Genomic DNA, 19,526 nt, shown 5'->3' with positions numbered 1-19,526 from the left:
TATATTATTTTAATATATTTAATTATGCCAGATAAAACTGGCATACAATAAACAAACATTTAAAGTGTATAATTTGATTAGTTTTGATACATACGTATGTCCACAATATTGACAAAATAATCACTGTAATTAACATATTCATCATCACCCAAAGTTTATTGTGCCCCCTTGAAATCCTTCCCTCTCCTCTTCCCTAATTGTCTTTTCTGTCTCAGAAAACTAGAGATCTGCTTTCTGACACTATATATTAGATGACATTTCCTGAAATTTTAAGTTAGTGATATACTATAGCATATACACTTCTGGAATTTTTTATTCAATTATTTGTCACTTCATCCATGGTGTAACATTTACTCAGAAGCTCATCTAGTGCACCTTCCAATTCTTACATATTTCCCACCATAGAGCATAGAGGTGGAAAAAGAAAGAAGCCTTTGTCTGCGGTATAAATTGATTTTTCCAGAGTATCTACAAAAGTAATATAACAGAAGATGATTTAAACCATTTTCTCTCACCTCACATCCTTTCTTGGAAAAAAAAAAATTTCCCAACTTTCACTTCTCAACTCTACCCCACATAGAAACCCAGCTTCCCAGTAGGACTTGAAGGATGGAATAGAGTGAGAGGAATTTATCTAAATATTTTTCTTAAACTAAGCTGTTTCTGAAAGTAAAACATTCAGATAAATGTGTCAAAAACAAGATAAATTTACCCACAATACAATATACTTAGAAGAAAATTATTCAAAACATGCAAAAATCCCTCAACCATCTCAGCCTTCCCCGACTATCTTTGTCTCCCCAAGTGAAGCTGAAGTGAAGTTGCTCAGTCATGTCCGACTCTTTGCGACCCCATGGACTGTAGCCTACCAGTTTCCACCATCCACGGGATTTTCCAGAATACTGGAGTGGGTTGCCATTTCCTTCTCCGTGTCTCCCCAAACCCCCTAGTAATTTACTGTCATATCTGAGTCTGGCCTCCAGACTCTGGAACTTAACTCCCCTCTCCTGGGTTTCTCAGGTCTTTGATAAGAAAGAACTCTGACAAAAGAGTTGAAAACCATGGCAGAGTTAGAAGGAAACACCAGAAAATTGCTGCATGAATTTCAGAGATGTAATAGAAATCCCTGGGATGGCTCCACATATACTCCTGAATCGACCTTGCATTCAATGGCCCAAGTTATTATTATTTTTTTTTAATGTAGGATAAACCCATTTATTATCTGAGTCAATATTTAGCTAAAGAGTCCTGCTTATTGTAAATTAAACTCAATATCCCTATTTTTAAAATTAAAGTTTATTTCCAAATAAGTCAAGTATGTTTTCATAGAATTTTGTTCTTGTAGTTTGTATTATTTTTTGAATGTAGTTTTGGTTTTAGAAAACCATTTCATATGTATCACTGGCTAGTCCTAGTGAGAAAACAGTCAAATTTACAGGTTAAGTGCTTTGTGGAGGGAGGAAAGAAGAACAGAGGGGAGGAGCAAAGAACATATACAGTTATGATTCTGTGATTTTATGTTTAGCTCATTGAGCTATGCATTTTTTCCAAAGTGTTTCCTTTTATTTAGCAGTCATATTAAAATTAAATGAAATCATATCATGTGAAAAAGACATTGATTCACTTTTCTGGATCTGGATCTGCCAGGTACAATCATTAATATCTGGAAAATATAACCTAAATTGATAATCCTCTCTCCATCTAGGATCAATTAAGACCTTTTTTTTTTTTTTAAATTTTAAAATCTTTAATTCTTACGTGCGTTCCCAAACATGAACCCCCCTCCCACCTCCCTCCCCATAACATCTCTGTGGGTCATCCCCATGCACCAGCCCCAAGCATGCTGTATCCTGCGTCAGACATAGACTGGCGATTCAATTCTTACATGATAGTATACATGTTAGAATGCCATTCTCCCAAATCATCCCACCCTCTCCCTCTCCCTCTAAGTCCAAAAGTCCGTTATACACATCTGTGTCTTTTTTCCTGTCTTGCATACAGGGTCGTCATTGCCATCTTTCTAAATTCCATATATATGTGTTAGTATACTGTATTGATGTTTTTCTTTCTGGCTTGCTTCACTCTGTATAATCGGCTCCAGTTTCATCCACCTCATCAGAACTGATTCAAATGAATTCTTTTTAACGGCTGAGTAATACTCCATTGTGTATATGTACCACAGCTTTCTTATCCATTCATCTGCTGATGGACATCTAGGTTGTTTCCATGTCCTGGCTATTATAAACTGTTCTGCGATGAACATTGGGGTACATGTGTCTCTTTCAATCAATTAAGACCTTATGACAACTTCAACTTCCTGGGTGACAAATTCTTCCCATCCTAAAGGAATGACCTTCTTAACGTCTGATTCTTAAAGATAACTCTTCCCTGTATGATTGTGAATTGCCACTGTTATTCTGGAAATAGCCCAGATCTTCCTAAGTTTTTCCATTTATTTGATACGGTAACTCATTAGAGCTATGCATTTTTAATACTACATGTCTGGTGGCACTTATGGTGAGCACTGAGAACCAACATTCTTTAGATCTGTCCCTGTCTATCAATCAGTTAATTTACCTATTGACTACCTACCATTTATCTATCATCTATCATTTCTATCAGCTTTTTTTTTCTCTCTCAATGATAGGTTGCTCATTCATTCCATTAGGAAAGTTTTAAAGCTTTTTAAGGTTTGCAATCAATCCCCTCTTTAGCCCCCTAATATAGTGCTTTATTCCTGAAAGTCTGTAGGACAAACCTAAATCAAATGAGTAAATTTTTAAAAAGGATAGATTTTTTTTCCAGACTTCATATTGAAACAGTCTATTAAGCCCTCGGTATAAAACAGCAGAATCACACATACCTCTGAGAGGAGGAGGAAAGCTTCATATAGTAATTTAAGTGAGTTATGTGTCTAATTACGTCCAAGAGCTTGACAGTGTACTACACGTTGGGACATCTGTAACAGCATTGCCTGAAATTTCATTCAGAGCCACAATGTCAGGTTTTAGTTGTATTATCAGCAGTCATTATATACTCTGACATGTTTAATCCAAATGACTCACTACTTCTCAAAATCGAAGAGTATCAGAACAATATGAAACATCATAAAACATAACATCATCTCTTCCTATTTCATTACACATTCTCCTTGTAACAAGTTGGCCAAAACATCCCTTCAATATGATTAGATAAGTGAAGAAATTATATTAGATTCAGTTCCCTGAAAGACCATCTTCAGTAAATACAGCTGTGGGTTTCAATTTAAATTAAAATTGATTGTATGCTTATTGGTTCTTCTAAGCTTTGGAACTGGAAAATTAAAACTTTACACATAGCAATTTTGATTTGTTTCTGAGAGAAAGTTCTTGATTTAGACACTCAGCAGGGTACCAATAGGTAAATATAATGGTGGGGAAAATATGCAAATATTTATTTGGGAGGCTGTAATAGTTTTATGCATAAAACTAAAGCAGAAAACTTTTAAAATAATTACATCATAAGCTACTAGTTGTTGCTAGTGTTCAATGCACAATAGAAGATTTAACATACCTCCCACTTACCTCCAGATCACCCCAGTTTACTTTCATTATCTCAGTGTAATTTTTCCAGTCTCTAAGTTATCCAAGTTGGATGACAAGTTACATCTTTATTTTACATCTTAGAAATTATCCTTGGGAGCAACTCAATAACAGCCTCAGCAAGCTGAAGCTGGATTATAGCCCCTTTCTTCAAAGGTAAGTTTTTCCATGGTATGCTAGTATGAAACACTGTAAAATTTAAATCATACAGAATGGTTTCTGGAATTCATTAATACAGATTTCCAAGTAGTATTTAAGACCCTGTAGTTCTGTGACTCTACAATAATTGCAGTTTTGATCTAATTATATAGTTACGTGGCCAATGAATGAGATGAAACATCTTCAAATGCAAGCACTTCAAATGCAAGTGTTCTTTTTTTTTTCTGACCACATATCAATTCTGTTTAAAACTAGATTTTTGAAATCTGTTCAAAACATATGTATTAAAAATACACACACACACACACACACACACACACACACACACACACTTAAGGGTTTCCTTGGTGGCTCAGTGGTAGAGAATCCATCTGCCAATGCAGAAGAAGGGAATTTGATCCCTGGGTCAGGAAGATTCCCTGGAGAAAGGGATGGCTACTCATTCCTCTCTTTTTGCCTGGAGAATCCCATGGACACAGGAATCTGGTGGGCTACAGTCCATATCCATTGTGCTGCAAAGAGTTGGACACAACTGAGTAACTAACACATATAAAAATATATATTAAAATATATATACATGTATGTATATATTTACTTTAAAAGGTCTAAAAATGGATGGGAAAAAAAGTGAGCAGGAAAATAAGAGCTCTATCTCAGAGTGGTGGTGGTGGTGGTCACTCAATCATGCCAAACTCTTTGCGACCCATAGACTGCAGAACGTCGGGCTGCTCTCTGCTTAGTCATTCAGTCATGTCCAACTCTTTGTGACCCCAAGGACTGTAGCCCACGAGGCTCTTCTACTCATGGGGAGTCTCCAGGGAAGAACAATGGAGTGGGTTGCCATGCCCTCCTCCAGGGATCTTCCCAACTCAAGCTTCCCTGTCCTTCGCTCTCTCCTGGAGTGGTGATGCCATCCAACCAACTCATCCTCTGTCATTCCCTTCTCCTCCTGCCTTCAATTTTTCCCAGAAGCAGGATTTTTTTTTTCCAGTGAGTAGGTTCTTCTCATCAGGTGACCAAAGTATTGGAGCTTTAGCTTCAGTATCAGTCCTTCCAGTGAATATTCACAATTGATTCCCTTTAGGATTGACTGGTTGGAGAAGGAAATGGCAACCCACTCCAGTGTTCTTGCATGGAGAATCCCGGGGACAGGGGAGCCTGGTGGGCTTCTGTCTATAGGGTTGCACAGAGTCAGACACGACTGAAGCAACTTAGCAGCAGCAGCAGGATTGACTGGTTGGATCTCCTTGCAGTCCAAGGGACTCTCAAGAGTCTTTCCAACACCACAGTTCAGAAGTGCTCAGCCTTCTTTATGGTCCAACTCTCACATCCATACATGACTCGAAAAATTATAACTTTGATGATATGGACCTTTGTCAACAAAGTAACAGAGAAGGCAATGGAAACCCACTCTAGTACTCTTGCCTGGAAAATGCCATGGACAGAGGAGCCTGGTAGGCTGGAGTCCATGGGGTCGCTAAGAGTCGGCCATGACTGAGTGACTTCACTTTCACTTTTCACTTTCATGCATTGGAAAAGGAAATGGAAACCTACTCCAGTGTTTTTGCCTAGAGAGTCCCAGGGACGGCGGAGCCTGGTGGGCTGCCGTCTATGGGGTCAGACAGAGTCTGACACGACTGAAGTGACTTAGCAGCAGCAGCAGCAAAGTAATAATGTCTCTGCTTCTTAAAAAATATGTGGTCTAAGTTTGTCCTAGATCTTCTTCCAAGGAGTAAATATCTTTTAATTTCATGGCTGCAGTCACCATCTGCAGTGATTTTGGAGCCCCCCAAAATAAAAGTCTGTCACTGTTTATACTTTTCCCCCATCTATTTGCCATGAAGTGATTGGACTGGATGCCATGATCTTAGTTTTCTGAAGGTTGAGTTTTGTTTCGTTTTCTTTTCCTCATTAAGCTTTTTATTAATGGGTCTCAAATTCTGTGACAGATTTTTGGTCAAGTTGTTTTCATTAAAAATTACTGATTTTAAAAACTAATAACTTAAACTGCCACACACAAAACGTATGGTCCACAAAAATACTCTCCTTTCCTTCTGTAGGTTTTACAATGCATTGTTATTAACCAGTCTTTTGCTATTAAACTTAAATGGCCCATTGAGACAAACAGTTCTGAGACCGTTCTTCCACCACTGATTAAGACCTGGGGTGGCAGGTATTGGGGATAACATTAATCTAGCCTTCTGAGCGTTCTGGGCAGACTTGGTGACCTTGCCAGCTTCAGCTGCCTTCTCGCCCACTGCTTTGATGACACCCACAGAGACCGTCTGTCTCATGTCACGCACAGCAAAATGGCCCAGGGGAGGAAGTCAGAGAAGCTCTCAACACACTTGGGCTTGCCAGGAACCATATCAATGATGGTAGCATCACCAGATTTCAAGGATTTAGGGCCATCTTCTAGCTTTTTCTAGAACAGCAATCAATCTCCTTCAGCTCAGCAACCTTGCAAGCAATGTGAGCTGTGTGACAGTCCAGCACAGGTGCATATCCTGCACTGGATGGTTCAAAATAATCAGCTGAGCTGTGAAGCCAGTGGCTTCCATTGATGGGTCATTTTTGCTGTCACCAGCCATGTTGCCATGACGAACATCTTTGACAGACACGTTCTTGACATGGAAGCCCACATTGTCCCCAGGAAGGGCTTCACTCAGTGCTTCATGGTGCATTTCTGAAGACTTCACTTCAGTGGTTACACTGACTGGAGCAAAGGTGACCACCATGCCAGGTTTGAGAACAGCAGTCTCCATATGACCCACAGGGACAGTACCAATACCACCAATCTTATAGACATCCTGGACGCGCAAACGCAAGGGTCTATCAGTTGGGTGAGTTGGTGGCAGGATGCACTCCAGAGCTTCAAGCAGGGTGGTCCATGGGCACCCTGGACGGGTGCCATCCTTACGGGTGACTTTCCATCCCTTGAACCATGATGGCCTGTTAGCACTTGGCTCCGGCATGTTGTCACCATTCCAGGCAGAAATTGGCACAAAAGCTACTGTGTCGGGGCTGTGGCCAATTTTCTTAATGTAGGCGCTGACTTCCTTAACAATTTCCTCGTATCTCTTCTGGCTGTAGGGTGGCTCGTGGAATCCATTTTAGCTCCAACAATTAGTTGTTTCACACCCAGAGTGCAAGCCAGAAGGGCATGCTCACTGTTCTGCCTGCTCCTGGAGATGCCAGCTTCAAATTCACCAGCACCAGCAGCAACAGAAGGACAGCACAGTCAGCCTGGGAGGTGCCTGTAACCACGTTTTTGATGAAGTCTCTGTGTCCGGGGGCATCAGTGATGGTAACACAGCACTTGCTGGTCTCAGAATTCCACAGGGAGATTACAATGGTGATAACATGCACGATCAGCTTTCAGTTTGTCCAAGACCCAGGCGTACTTGAAGGAGCCCTTCCATCCTGGAAGCCTTCTTTTCAAAGTTTTCCACTGTTCTCTTGTTGATCCCGCCACATTTGTAGACCAGCTGGCCAGTCGTGGTAGACCTCCCTGAATCTACATGCCCAATGACAATAATGTTGATGTGGGCTTTTTCCTTTCCTGATTTTGCTTAGGTTTAAGATCCTGAAAGATGATCCTGTGAAAGTGCTGCACTCAATATGCCAGCAAATTGGACAACTCAGTAGTGGCCACAGGACTGGAAAAGATCAGTTTTCATTCCAATCCCAAAGAAAGACAATGCGAAAGAATGCTCAAACTACTGCACAATTGCATTCATCTCACATGCTAGTAAAGTAATGCTCAAAATTCTCCAAGCCAGGCTTCAGCAATACGTGAACCGTGAACTTCCTGATGTTCAAGCTGGTTTTAGAAAAGGCAGAGGAACCAGAGATCAAATTGCCAACATCCACTGGATCATTGAGAAAGCAAGAGAGTTCCTGAGAAACATCTATTCTCTTTTATTGACTATGCCAAAACCTTTGACTGTGTGGATCACAAGAAACTGTGGAAATTTCTGAAAGACATGGGAATACCAGACCACCTGACCTGCCTCTTGAGAAATCTGTATGCAGGGCAGGAAGCAACAGTTAGAACTGGACATGGAACAACAGACTGGTTCCAAATAGGAAAAGGAGTATGTCAAGGCTGTATATTGTCACCCTGCATATTCAACTTATATGCAGAGTACATCATGAGAAATGCTGGACTGGAAGAAACACAAGCTGGAATCAAGATTAACGGGAGAAATATCAATAACCTCAGATATGCAGATGACACCACCCTTATGGCAGAAAGTGAAGAGGAACTAAAAAGCCTCTTGATGAAAGTGAAAGAGGAGAGTGCAAAAGTTGGCTTAAAGCTCAACATTCAGAAAATGAAGATCATGGCATCCAGTCTCATCACTTCATGGGAAATAGATGGGGAAACAGTGAAAACAGTGTCAGACTTTATTTTTTGAGCTCCAAAATCACTGCAGATGGTGACTGCAGCCATGAAATTAAAAGACACTTACTCCTTGGAAGGAAAGCTATGATCAACCTAGATAGTATATTCAAAAGCAGAGACATTACTTTGCTGACTAAGGTCTGTCTAGTCAAGGCTATGGTTTTTCCAGTGGTCATGTATGGATGTGAGAGTTGGACTGTGAAGAAAGCTGAGTGCCAAAGAACTGATGCTTTTGAACTATGGTGTTGGAGAAGACTCTTGAGAGTCCCTTGGACTGCAAGGAGATCCAACCAGTCCATTCTGAGTGAGATCAGCCCTGGGATTTCTTTGGAAGGAATGATGCTAAAGCTGAAGCTCCAGTACTTTGGCCACCTCATGAGAAGAGTTGACTCATTGGAAAAGACTCTGATGCTGGGAGGGATTGGGGGCAGGAGGAGAAGGGGACGACAGAGGATGAGATGGCTGGATGACCTCACTGACTTGATGCACATGAGTTTTGGTGACTCCAGGAGTTGGTGATGGACAGGGAGGCCTGGTGTGCTGCAGTTCGTGGGGTCGCAAAGAGTCGGACAAGACTGAGCGACTGAACTGAACTGAAATGAAGGGTGCTTTTCACAACACATGTGTCCTGGCAGCAAACCCGTTGTGATAAAGCAAAAGTTGAGTTTTAAGTCAGTTTTTTCACTCCTCTTTCACCTTTATCAAGAAGCTCTTTAGTTCCTCTTCGCTTTCTGCCCTAATGGTGATGTCATCTGCTTATCTCTGAGTAATTTACAATTAATTAGAAGGCAAAGGCTTGGATTATGAATACTGAAATTTAAAAAGTAGTGTCATTTCTAGTCCTATCTACAAAAATCTAGAGGAACTTTATCAAAATATTTCATAATAGTTCTGAAAAGTAACCAAAAAGTTAATGTTTACTGCACACTTCTATGCCAGACACAGTTTTAAATCTCACTGGAAAATTTAGTAGGCACCTGTATTGCTTTCATATCATAGATGATGATACTGAGGGACCAGTAGATTTATTGTTTACAAGATGTAATGCTTTTCAATATCAGTGGAGCTAGAGGTTGAATTTTTATCATCTGACTTCAGAGGCATCATTTGGACCACTACCCTATGCTCAAAATGACAACTATGTCATGCCTTTTATAGGCTAATGAAAACCTAAAGATGTCCAAATTTTTAGTTATGAAACTTTTATAGTATAGGTTACATTCTATAAACATATCCATTATCTTTTTGTGGATATCAACCTCAGATTCATTAGTGTATATTTAACAGATTTATCTTTTTCTCTGAAAACCTGTCACATTAGGTTGATACAGAGGCCCTGTTCTAGTTTCCTGAGCCATACAGCAAATGGATAAACAGATAAAGACGTATTAGTACATATATACAATGGAATATGTGTATTTTTACTCATCCATAAAAAGGAATGAATTGAGCAAGTCTAAAGAGGTGGATGAACCTAGACACTGTTATACAGGATAAAATTAGTCAGAAATCGAAAAAAGAAATATTGTATACTAATGTATATATATGGAATCTAGAAAGATGGTATTGATGAATTTATTTGCAAGGCAGCAATGGAGAAACAGACAGAGAACAGATGTATGGACATGGGGGAGGGGGGAGGAGAGGGTGAGATGTATGGAGAGAGTAACATGGAAACTTACATTACCATATGCAAAATAGATAGGCAACGGGAATTTGCTGTATGACTCAGAGGACTCAAACAGGGGCTCTGTATCAACCTAGAGGGGTAGGATGGGGAGGAGATGGGAGGGAGGTTCAAGAGGGAGGGGATGTATGTATCCCTATGGCTGATTCATGTTGAGGTTTGACAGAAAACAACAAATTCTGTAAAGCAATTATCCTTCAATAAAAAAATGAAAAAAATTGTCATGTTAACTCACATTCTGACATGAAATACCTCATCTATTCTTCATTACTTCTCAGAAATTATAGATAAGGATTTATAAGTCATATCAAACATATCAATAAATAACACCAAGCAAGTTCTTACTGTGTCAACACTATTACCAATACCTGATGTGTATTACATCATTCATTGTCACCAGAATCTCATGAAGTAAATATTAGATTTGTCTTAGTATTTGGAGATAAATCACTTGGGGTTTCTGGGATTCTTGGAAACTTTAGAGTCTCTTTTATTTTGTTACTGACATGACTATTAGAACTTTATCCCATTTAAACTGCAAAAGAAACCCATGATTTGAATAGTTTATTATCAGGCTTTACACAGTGTATATAAAACATGGACACATGGAGAAGTGCAGTATCCTCTTTAAAATTTCAACTTCCTTGAATATCAATCTTCTCTTTCTAACATTAATTATACAACTTACAATATAACTATAACCATTCTTATAAATAACTAGCACAATGTGAATTGAATTGCATTATCCCAATTCATATCATTTAATAGCATTACAACATACTTAAGCAACAGCCATTTCTTTCCTGTTATCCTCTTACTTTTAATATAAATTTAAAAGTTAATTTTCTTTAACAATTATTTTATCACACAGAAATCATCATATTCTAGGCTTTATTTTTCTCTTCAGTCTTAATAGTTGACATCACTCCAATATTTCTATTATTAAATATATTAATATTAGTAAGAGAAATGTCTTATTTAATACCCACTATAAGTCTGATATTTTCAAGAGATGAGGTGGGATAACCAAGTTATCCTGAGGCTGACGGGATGAAAATGCTCAACGTTCCTTATTTCAGTCATTCAAATGTATATGTCCCCTACGGGAAGCAGACATGCCTTCTTCAACCTAGTGACATTGCCGCACATTCAATCTTTACAACAATCCTGTTTACTAAGGATTAGCCTCTCAACAGATTGAATGAGAAAACAGATATCTTGAAAATTAAGTAGCTTGCATAAGCCCATGTAAATCTGTGTGTAGAAATCCAGGATTCCAACCCACCTTTGCTGATTTTAGAACCTGTACTTTACCGATGTTCTGCTCATCCCTGCCCTGCTGAGCTGCTGTTTGTTGCTGACTTCTGCCTTTCTCTCTTAAGGCCTCCCTTTGTCTCTCTCTCTCCCCTATTCTAAACAAGAGAAGCAAAGTAAGCTACAAAGGAGAAACAAAGTCTTCTCTGGAAGGGAAATTTCTGAAGGCTAAGTGTGACTTAAGTTCAACAGCAGAAAGTTTCATTATTGTCAAGTATGAAGGGCCTATAAGAGTTCATTTTATAAATGGGAAAAAATGAGACAAAATGGAGGAAGATTTTCCCTCAAATTCACACACCTAGTAAATGACAGAATTGAGCAGAGGACCTAGGTCTTCCGAGTCTGGTATTGACACTGCTGCTGCTGCTGCTGCTGCTGCTGCTGCTAAGTCGCTTCAGCCGAGTCTGACTCTGTGCGACCCCATAGATGGCAGCCCACCAGGCTCCGCTGTCCCTGGGATTCTCCAGGCAAGAACACTGGAGTGGGTTGCCATTTCCTTCTCCAATGCAGGAAAGTGAAAAGTGAAAGTGAAGTCGCTCAGTTGCACTACTGTTTCCCAAATTATGGGGATATTGGATGAGGCAGTTCTCAAGATGATTTTAGCTGTTACATGGCAGCAGCATTAGATAGGAGTGATAGCATAGTGAGAAAGTTATTCCCATTTCAATTCCTTACAATCTTTCTATGAAAAATCCTCAGGTTAATGCTAGTATGTCTTTTAACCTTCACTTAAACATTCCTTAACCCTTGCTTTCTGGTGTGAAAGGACATACAGTAATCCTTACCCCTTGAAAACTGCTGCGGTCCTTTATTAGAGGACTTGACACATGAATGGAAATTGGTCTTGGTCCTCAGATACTGGTAGGACATAAAAATGTTGTTCACAATGTCTAAGATTGCATACCCAGTGCCATTAACCTGGGTGTTATGGTCACAATTTCTGGAATAGTTCATCTGTGAGTGAAACAACTAAATTCAGTTGACAGTAACCTATTTTAAGTCTTCAGATCCCATGAGCATTTTTCACTGGCATCATGATGGTTGTGCTGAAATATTTCATCTCTGGTTATTCCTGCTGATATTAAGTACTAATTAAGGCTGTGTTTTCCCCTTCTCTCCCTGGCATTCTATATTACTTTTGTTGGACCATCAGAGAAGGGACAGGGAGGTGGTTTGGAAGTGATTTACATATCCCACCAACTTCTTCACATTAAATTATTTCCAATCAGGAGGATCCCCTCTGACCTTTATGAACATTCTTATTACAAGCATGTAAAACGCTGATCACAATTAAAAATTCAGCAGAAGTGACAACAGTGCATGACTCTTTCTAAAAGTCCCCACACAAGACTTCCCTGGTGGCTCAAACAGTAGAGCATCTGTCTATAATGTTGAAGACCCGGGTTTGATCCCTGCATCAGGAAGATTCCCTGGAGAAGGAAATGGCAACCCACTCCAGTACTCTTGCCTGGAAAATCCCATGGACGGAGGAGAGTGGTGGGCTACCGTCCATGGGGTCGCGAAGAGTTGGACAGGACTGAGTGACTTCACTTTATGCACAAGAAGGGCTTCCTGGATAGCTCAGTTGGTAAAGAATCTGCCTGCAATGGAGGAGACCCTGGTTCAATTCCTGGGTTGGGAAGACCCGCTGGAGAAGGGATAGGCTACCCATTCCAGTATTCATGGGCTTCCCTTGTGGATCAGCTGATGAAGAATCTACCTGCAATGCGGGAGACCTGGGTTCAATCTCTGGATTGGGAAGATTCCCTGGAGAAGGGAAAGGCTACCCACTCCAGTATTCTGGCCTGGAGAATTCCATGGACTGTACAGTCCATGGGATCACAAAGAGTTGGACATGAGTGAGCGACTTTCCCTTTCACGCACAAGATGGCTTCAGGTTCTCTTCCTTGCTCTGACTCTTACCTCAAATCCACCAGTTAAATTTTAGTTCCCCCCTAGGTGGCTCAGTGGTAAAGAACCTTCCTGCCAATGCAGGAGATGCAGAAGACACCGGTTTGATCCCTGTGTTAGGAAGATCCCCTGGAGGAGGAAATGGATCATTACTCTTTGTAGACTATCTGAGGCCAAGGTGGACTAGAAGCAGGAGTCAAGGGCTTTGAAAGGAGGGAGTGTCTAAGCACCAGTCAGTTTGGTTTCCCATTTACTTTTGATTTGGGCCAACATTGCAGTGTCTTGTGGCTCAATCAGGAGTATCTCTGATGCTTTGAGTGGGGAGATCCTAGTGGCTTAGACATATAGACTACTTGATTTACCTATATTATCTTTTCTGAATGGAGCCATGGAGTTTTGCTCCTCTTGACTGACTTTGGTTCGTCCAATGCATTCAGGCTTTAAAACAATGTCCATATTCTTTCAGATCGGTTTTGATTTCATTGACACAAATAATACTTCTTAAGTTTTCACCTAGCTTTGCTATAGGACTGTGAGAATTTTCAAGATTGATAGTGATGACTGAAGAATTTGGGGGACAGGTTCTATATATCTTTGGGACAGTTTCTCATACTCTGGTTAATTACATTAATCAGTATTATAAACCCAATGTACTTTGAAGACTATATCAGTTTAATGTATAATGTTTATATCCAAAACTTTAACATTTCCACCTGGAAGTCAGGAAAGACTAGAAAATCACACAATAAAATGTGTTTTCCTTTGGCTTTTAAGAATCTTAGAGCCACACTTTGAGTTTATGAATAGGGACTCTGAAGTATTTACCATCTATGTACCTATGTGTTGACATTTCAGTCTTATAAGTATGCCCTATATTTGCACTGTCCTTGATTCTAATGCTCTGATTCAAAAATTACAATTCTAAGAATAACTCTTGTTAAGCATCAAATGCTTTAATCAGTTGTACTTTATGAGTAATATACAGAGAAATAGATAGTTCCTCACTAATTCTCAAATACATTTTAGAATTTTTCTACCCAACTGAAACATGATTGAATGGCATCAGCAACTGGATGGACATGAATTTGAGCAAACTCCTGGAGTTGGTGATAGACAGGGAAGCCTGGTGTGCTGCAGTCCATGGGGTCGCAAAGAGTCAGACACGACTGAACTACTCAGCTGAACTGGCTGAAACTTCAGTAATGCTAGACTCTGGTTCTTTCCTCTGTTCACAGACATCTGTGGATGTGGGACCACACACATTCACACTAAAGCTTCAAGCTTCACATTCAGGCAGGAATATTTATGGAGATCAGCTAAACCCTGTTACCACTTCTGGACAGAAAATATTTTTCTCTGCAAGTGGATGAATTGAGTTGTTTTGCTTTTGTGAACAGCAACATACTGTTACAAAGGTTTCCCAATCCAATTGCACCAAAAATAATGTAGATTTATTTCCATAATGAGGTTCATTTTGCCTCCAATTACCAGATGAATCTGTTTACTATAGACATCATCGGAGTTACTTTGTTGAAAAACTATCAGCATCAAAATCTTCCCTAAGTATCTTTGGATTGGAATATATCACCTAGAATGATGTTCCTCTCCACTTGCCCATTCCAAAGTTCTTTCGGGTCTTGATCACTATTCCTGTGGATTTTCAAACAGATTTTCTGGTCTTCCTATTTCCGAGTGGAAATGTTAAGGTTTTTAATACCAATAGTATACTTTAAACTGATATAGTCTTCAAAGCAGTATCTGGTAAACAGTTTAATTAGTAAGACCCTGAAAAACAATGAACACAAACCTGCCTCAAAATTGCCTTACAAATCGGTTGGGGAGCTGACTGTAAAAGTTAGAACTTTACTTTTTCTCACATTTGATAAATTCATGAAAGAAAATTGCTTGTGCTAAGATGAAAAGAGATAAATTCTGTATGACCTCCAAAGTCCTGTTTTCTAAAACTTCTGGAACTCATACGGCTTATCTAAACCTTTCTCTTTATGTCAGGGTGTGAGATTATGTGCTTATTAACTTTATCTCATACTCTCAAAGGAAAATAAAGAAAAATAAATAAGGCTTAATGTCTATTTGATGTTTTTATTGATTTATAGTTGACTGCAATATTGTGCTTCAGGTATAGAGCAAAGTGATTCATTTATCTAACTATATAGTCAGTCACTATGGCAAACAGTATGGAGGTCCCTTAAAAATCTAAAAGTACAGTTACCGTACAATCCAGCATTCACTCCTGGTTATCCATCTGCAAAAACAAAGACCCTAATTCTCAAAGATACATGCACCCCAACATTCATAGCAGCACTATTTACAATAGTAAAGACATGGGAAGAACTCAAATGCCCACTAGCAGATGATGTATGTCACATTTTATTAAGCTAATCATTGGCTAATGGACATTTGAGTTGTTTTCATGTTTCACTATTGTAAAGAGTGCTGCTGTGAATGTTGGGGGTGCAGGTATATTTTCAAATTAGGGTCTTCATTTTTTCCAGATAAATAACGAGGCCTGGGAATGATGTTGACTCATATGGTAACTCTATTTTTAGATTTTTAAAGGACCTCCAAACTATTTCCCAAAGTGGCTGCAGCAGTTTCCATTTCCACTAACAGTATAGGAGAGTTCCCTTTACTCCACAGGCTCTGAGCATTTATTATTTGTAGGCTTTTCATTATAGCCATTCTGACATATGGTGTTTCTGGCAGTCATTATGGATGTGAGAGGTGGACAAAAAAGAAAGCTAAGTGCCAAAGAATCGATGCTTTTGAACTGTGGTGCTGGAGAAGACTCTTGGGAGTACCTTGAACAGCAAGGAGATCCAACCAGTCCATCCTGAAGAAAATCAGTCCTGAATATTCATTGGAAGGACTGATGTTAAAGCTGAAACTCCAATACTGTGGCCACCTGATGTGAAGAGCTGACTTATTTGAAAAGATCCTGATGCTCGGAAAGACTGAAGGCAGGAGGAAAAAGGGATGACAGAGGATGAGATGATTGGATGGCATCACTGACTTGATGGACATGAGTTTGAGTAAACTCTAGGAGCTGGTGTTGGACAGGGAGGCCTGGTGTGCTGCAGTCCATGGAGTCGCGAAGAGTTGGACATGACTGAGCGACTGAACTGAACTGGACTGACCATGTGAAGTGAAGTGAAGTGAAGTGAAGTGAAATGAAGTTGCTCAGTTGTGTCCGACTCTTCGCGACCCCCATGGACTGTAGCCCAACAGGTTCCTCCGTCCATGGGATTCTCCAGGCAAGAGTACTGGAGTGGGGTGCCATTTCCTTCTCCAGGGGATCTTCCCAGCCCAGGGATCGAACCAAGGTCTCCCACATTGCAGGCAGACGCTTTACCCTCTGAGCCACCAGGGAAGCCCTGACCATGTGAAGTGATACCTTATTGTGATTTTGATTTGCATTTTTCTATTAAATAGTGATGTTAAGCATCTTTTCATGTATCTGTTGAGCATCTAGGATTTCTTTGGAAGAATATCTGTTTAGGTCCTCTGCCCCTTTTTGACTGTCTTGTTTATTTGATATCGAGTTGTATGAGCTGTTTATATATATAAGGTATTAACTCCTGTTGGTCACATCATTTGCAAATACTTTCTCCCATTCCATCAGTGTCTTTCTGTTTGGTTAATGATTTCCTTTGCTGTGTGAAAACTTATAAATTTGATTAGGTGCCATTTACTTGTTTTTGCTTTTATCTCTTTTGCCTGGGGAGATTAATCTAAGAAAATATTGCCATGATTTATCTCCACAATATCTTGCCTGTGTATTCTGCTAGGATTTTCACTGTGTCATGTCTTAAGTTTGACCTTTAAACCATTTTGAGTTTACTTTTGTTTCTGGAAGTACAAATGAAGTTAGGAAGTATTCTAACTTCTTTGATTTACATGCAGCTGTCCAGCTTTCCCAACATCACTTTTTGAAAAGACTGTCTTTTCTTTACTGCATAATCTTGCTAGGTAAAGTATCCTAGGTAGCAGATTTTTCCCTTTCAAGACTTTGAATGTATCATGATACTCCCTTCTGGCCTACAGTTTCTCTCGTCAGCTGATAGCTTTATCGGGGTTCCCGTACAATTGATTTTGTTTTTCTCTTACTGTCTTTAAAATCTTCTCTTTAACGTTTGCGATTTTAATTATGATTTGTCTTGGTATGAATCTGTTTGGATTCAACATGTTTGGGATCCTCTGTGCTTCTGGTACCTGGATGTCTGTTTTCTTATTTAGGTTTGGGAAGTTTTCAACCATGATTTCTTCAAATACATTTTTGAACACTTTTTTTTTTTCTCTTCTTCCCCTATCATGTGTAGTTTTCAGATTTTATTTTATCTCTTCATTTCAGTTCAGTTCAGTCACTCAGTCATGTCTGACTCTTTGCAACACCATGAATCGCAGCACGCCAGGCCTCCCTGTCCATCACCAACACCCAGAGTTCACTCAAACTCACGTCCATAGAGTCAGTGATGCCATCCAGCCATCTCATCCTCGGTTGTCCCTTTCTCCTCCTGCCCCTAATCCCTCCCAGCATCAGAGTCTTTTCCAATGAGTCAACTCTTCTCATGAGGTGGCCAAAGTACTGGAGCTTCAGCTTTAGCATCATTCCTTCCAAAGAACACCCAGGACTGATCTCCTTCAGAATGGACTGGTTGGATCTCTTTGCAGTCCAAGGGACTCTCAAAAGTCTTCTCCAACACCATAGTTCAAAAGCATCAATTCTTCAGCACTCAGCTTTCTTTATAGTCCATCTCTCACATCGATACATGACTACTCAAAAAACCATGGCTTTGACTAGACAGACCTTTGTTGGTAAAGTAATATGCTATCTGAGTTGGTCATAACTTAGAATATTTAGCTATCTAAGTTGGTCATAACTTTCTTCCAACTGTCTTTTAATTTCATGGCTGCAGTCACCATCTGCAGTGATTTTGGAGCCCAAAAAAAATAAAGTCTGATACTGTTTCCACTGTTTCCTCATTTATTTCCGTGAAGTGATGGGACCAGATGCCATGATCTTTGTTTTCTGAATGTTGAGCTTTAAGCCAACTTTTGTTCTCTCCTCTTTCACTTTCATCAAGAGGCCTTTTAGTTCCTCTTCACTTTCTGCCATAAGGGTGGTATCATCTGCATATCTGAGGTTATTGATATTTCTCCCAGCAATCTTGATTCCAGCTTGTGTTTCTTCCAGTCCAGCATTTCTCATGATATACTCTGCATAGAAGTTAAATAAGCAGAGTGACAATATACAGCCTTGACGTACTCCTTTTTCTATTTGGAATCAGTCTGTTGTTCCATGTCCTGTTCTAACTTCCTGTTGCTTCCTGACCTGCATATAGGTTTCTCAAGAGGCAGGTCATTTTATCTCTTAGATCCCCAAATTGCTATTTTTTTTTTAGATTATATCTCTGCCTGCTGTCTTGATTCAGTGATATCCATTCTTCTATCTTCCATATCCCCTGTTCATTCTTCTCTGTCATTTGGTCCTCTAATAATTGCTTCTAGGTCGGTTTTTATCATGGCAATTAAACCAATTTTGATTGGAACATCTTTATAGTTTCTTGTTCCTTATTATAGTATTCTGCAATTCTCTTGATAATCTTTCTTAATTGAGTTACCATTCTTACTACCTGCTTTTGAACTCAGGGTCTAGTAAACTAGTGAGTTCTTTTTCATGATTTGCTCTTTCAGGGGATTTCTCTGGTTCTTTGAATTCCGAGTACTTCTCTGCTTTGTCATTTTCTTAACTTTCTGTGTCACTGTAAATTTAGGAGAAATAGTTACCAACTTTGGTCTGGAAGGGGTATTGTTCTGTGGGTGTATCCCTGTGTAGACCGTGTTTGTACAATCTTTTTGGTGTGAGGGCTGGTTTTGGACCCCAGCCATGTGCCTCCTCAAGGTGAGCTGGCCCTTCTCCCCTTGGAAGTGGGTGTGGTTTGTATTGTAGTATCCATAACTTCTGCTGATGTGGGGTGGGGTTTCCTCTCCACACCGTGGCTATTTCCACCCTGTCAGGCATGGGGTCTGCTCCCCAACGAGGGTCAGGTTTGATCATGGTCCAAGCCCTTGAGTCTGTACCCTGCTGCACAAAGGCAGTTGCTAAAGCAAGTGAGGTCCATGCGGTCACAGAGGCCCTGGGTGCCATCAGTGTGCAGACCATGGTTCTGCCATCCAAGGTTATGCTGTCCTCTCTGCCGTGTTCATCCCAGATCTAGCACAGGGCTATGGGGTGGAATAGGTGAGGGCTGGGGATAGGGGTGTTGTGGCTGCAGGAGTGAGGTTGCCAGGCTGCACCAGAGATGGGGGTCTCCCCTGTGGCAGACTTTTCCCAGGACCCATCTGTCCCCAGTCTCACACCACAGTGCTGCCTGGGGAGGGCGGGCTCTTCTGCTGGGAGAGGAGCCACTGACCACTCCCGAGAACGCTGACTAGGTCCTTGTGGTCC

At 40.2% G+C, this 19,526-nt stretch overlaps 1 pseudogene; it reads right to left on the bottom strand.

Annotated features, from left to right (window-relative positions):
• Nucleotides 1–5,803: 5,803 nt before the first annotated feature.
• LOC138086364 (elongation factor 1-alpha 1 pseudogene) lies at nt 5,804–19,241 on the bottom strand (annotated as a pseudogene).
• Between the last annotated feature and the right edge of the window lie 285 nt (nt 19,242–19,526).

This window comes from Capricornis sumatraensis, chromosome 9 (genome assembly GCF_032405125.1).
Source record: "Capricornis sumatraensis isolate serow.1 chromosome 9, serow.2, whole genome shotgun sequence".
Classification (NCBI taxonomy): domain Eukaryota; kingdom Metazoa; phylum Chordata; class Mammalia; order Artiodactyla; family Bovidae; genus Capricornis; species Capricornis sumatraensis.
This window is presented reverse-complemented; position numbering and strand designations above follow the sequence as displayed.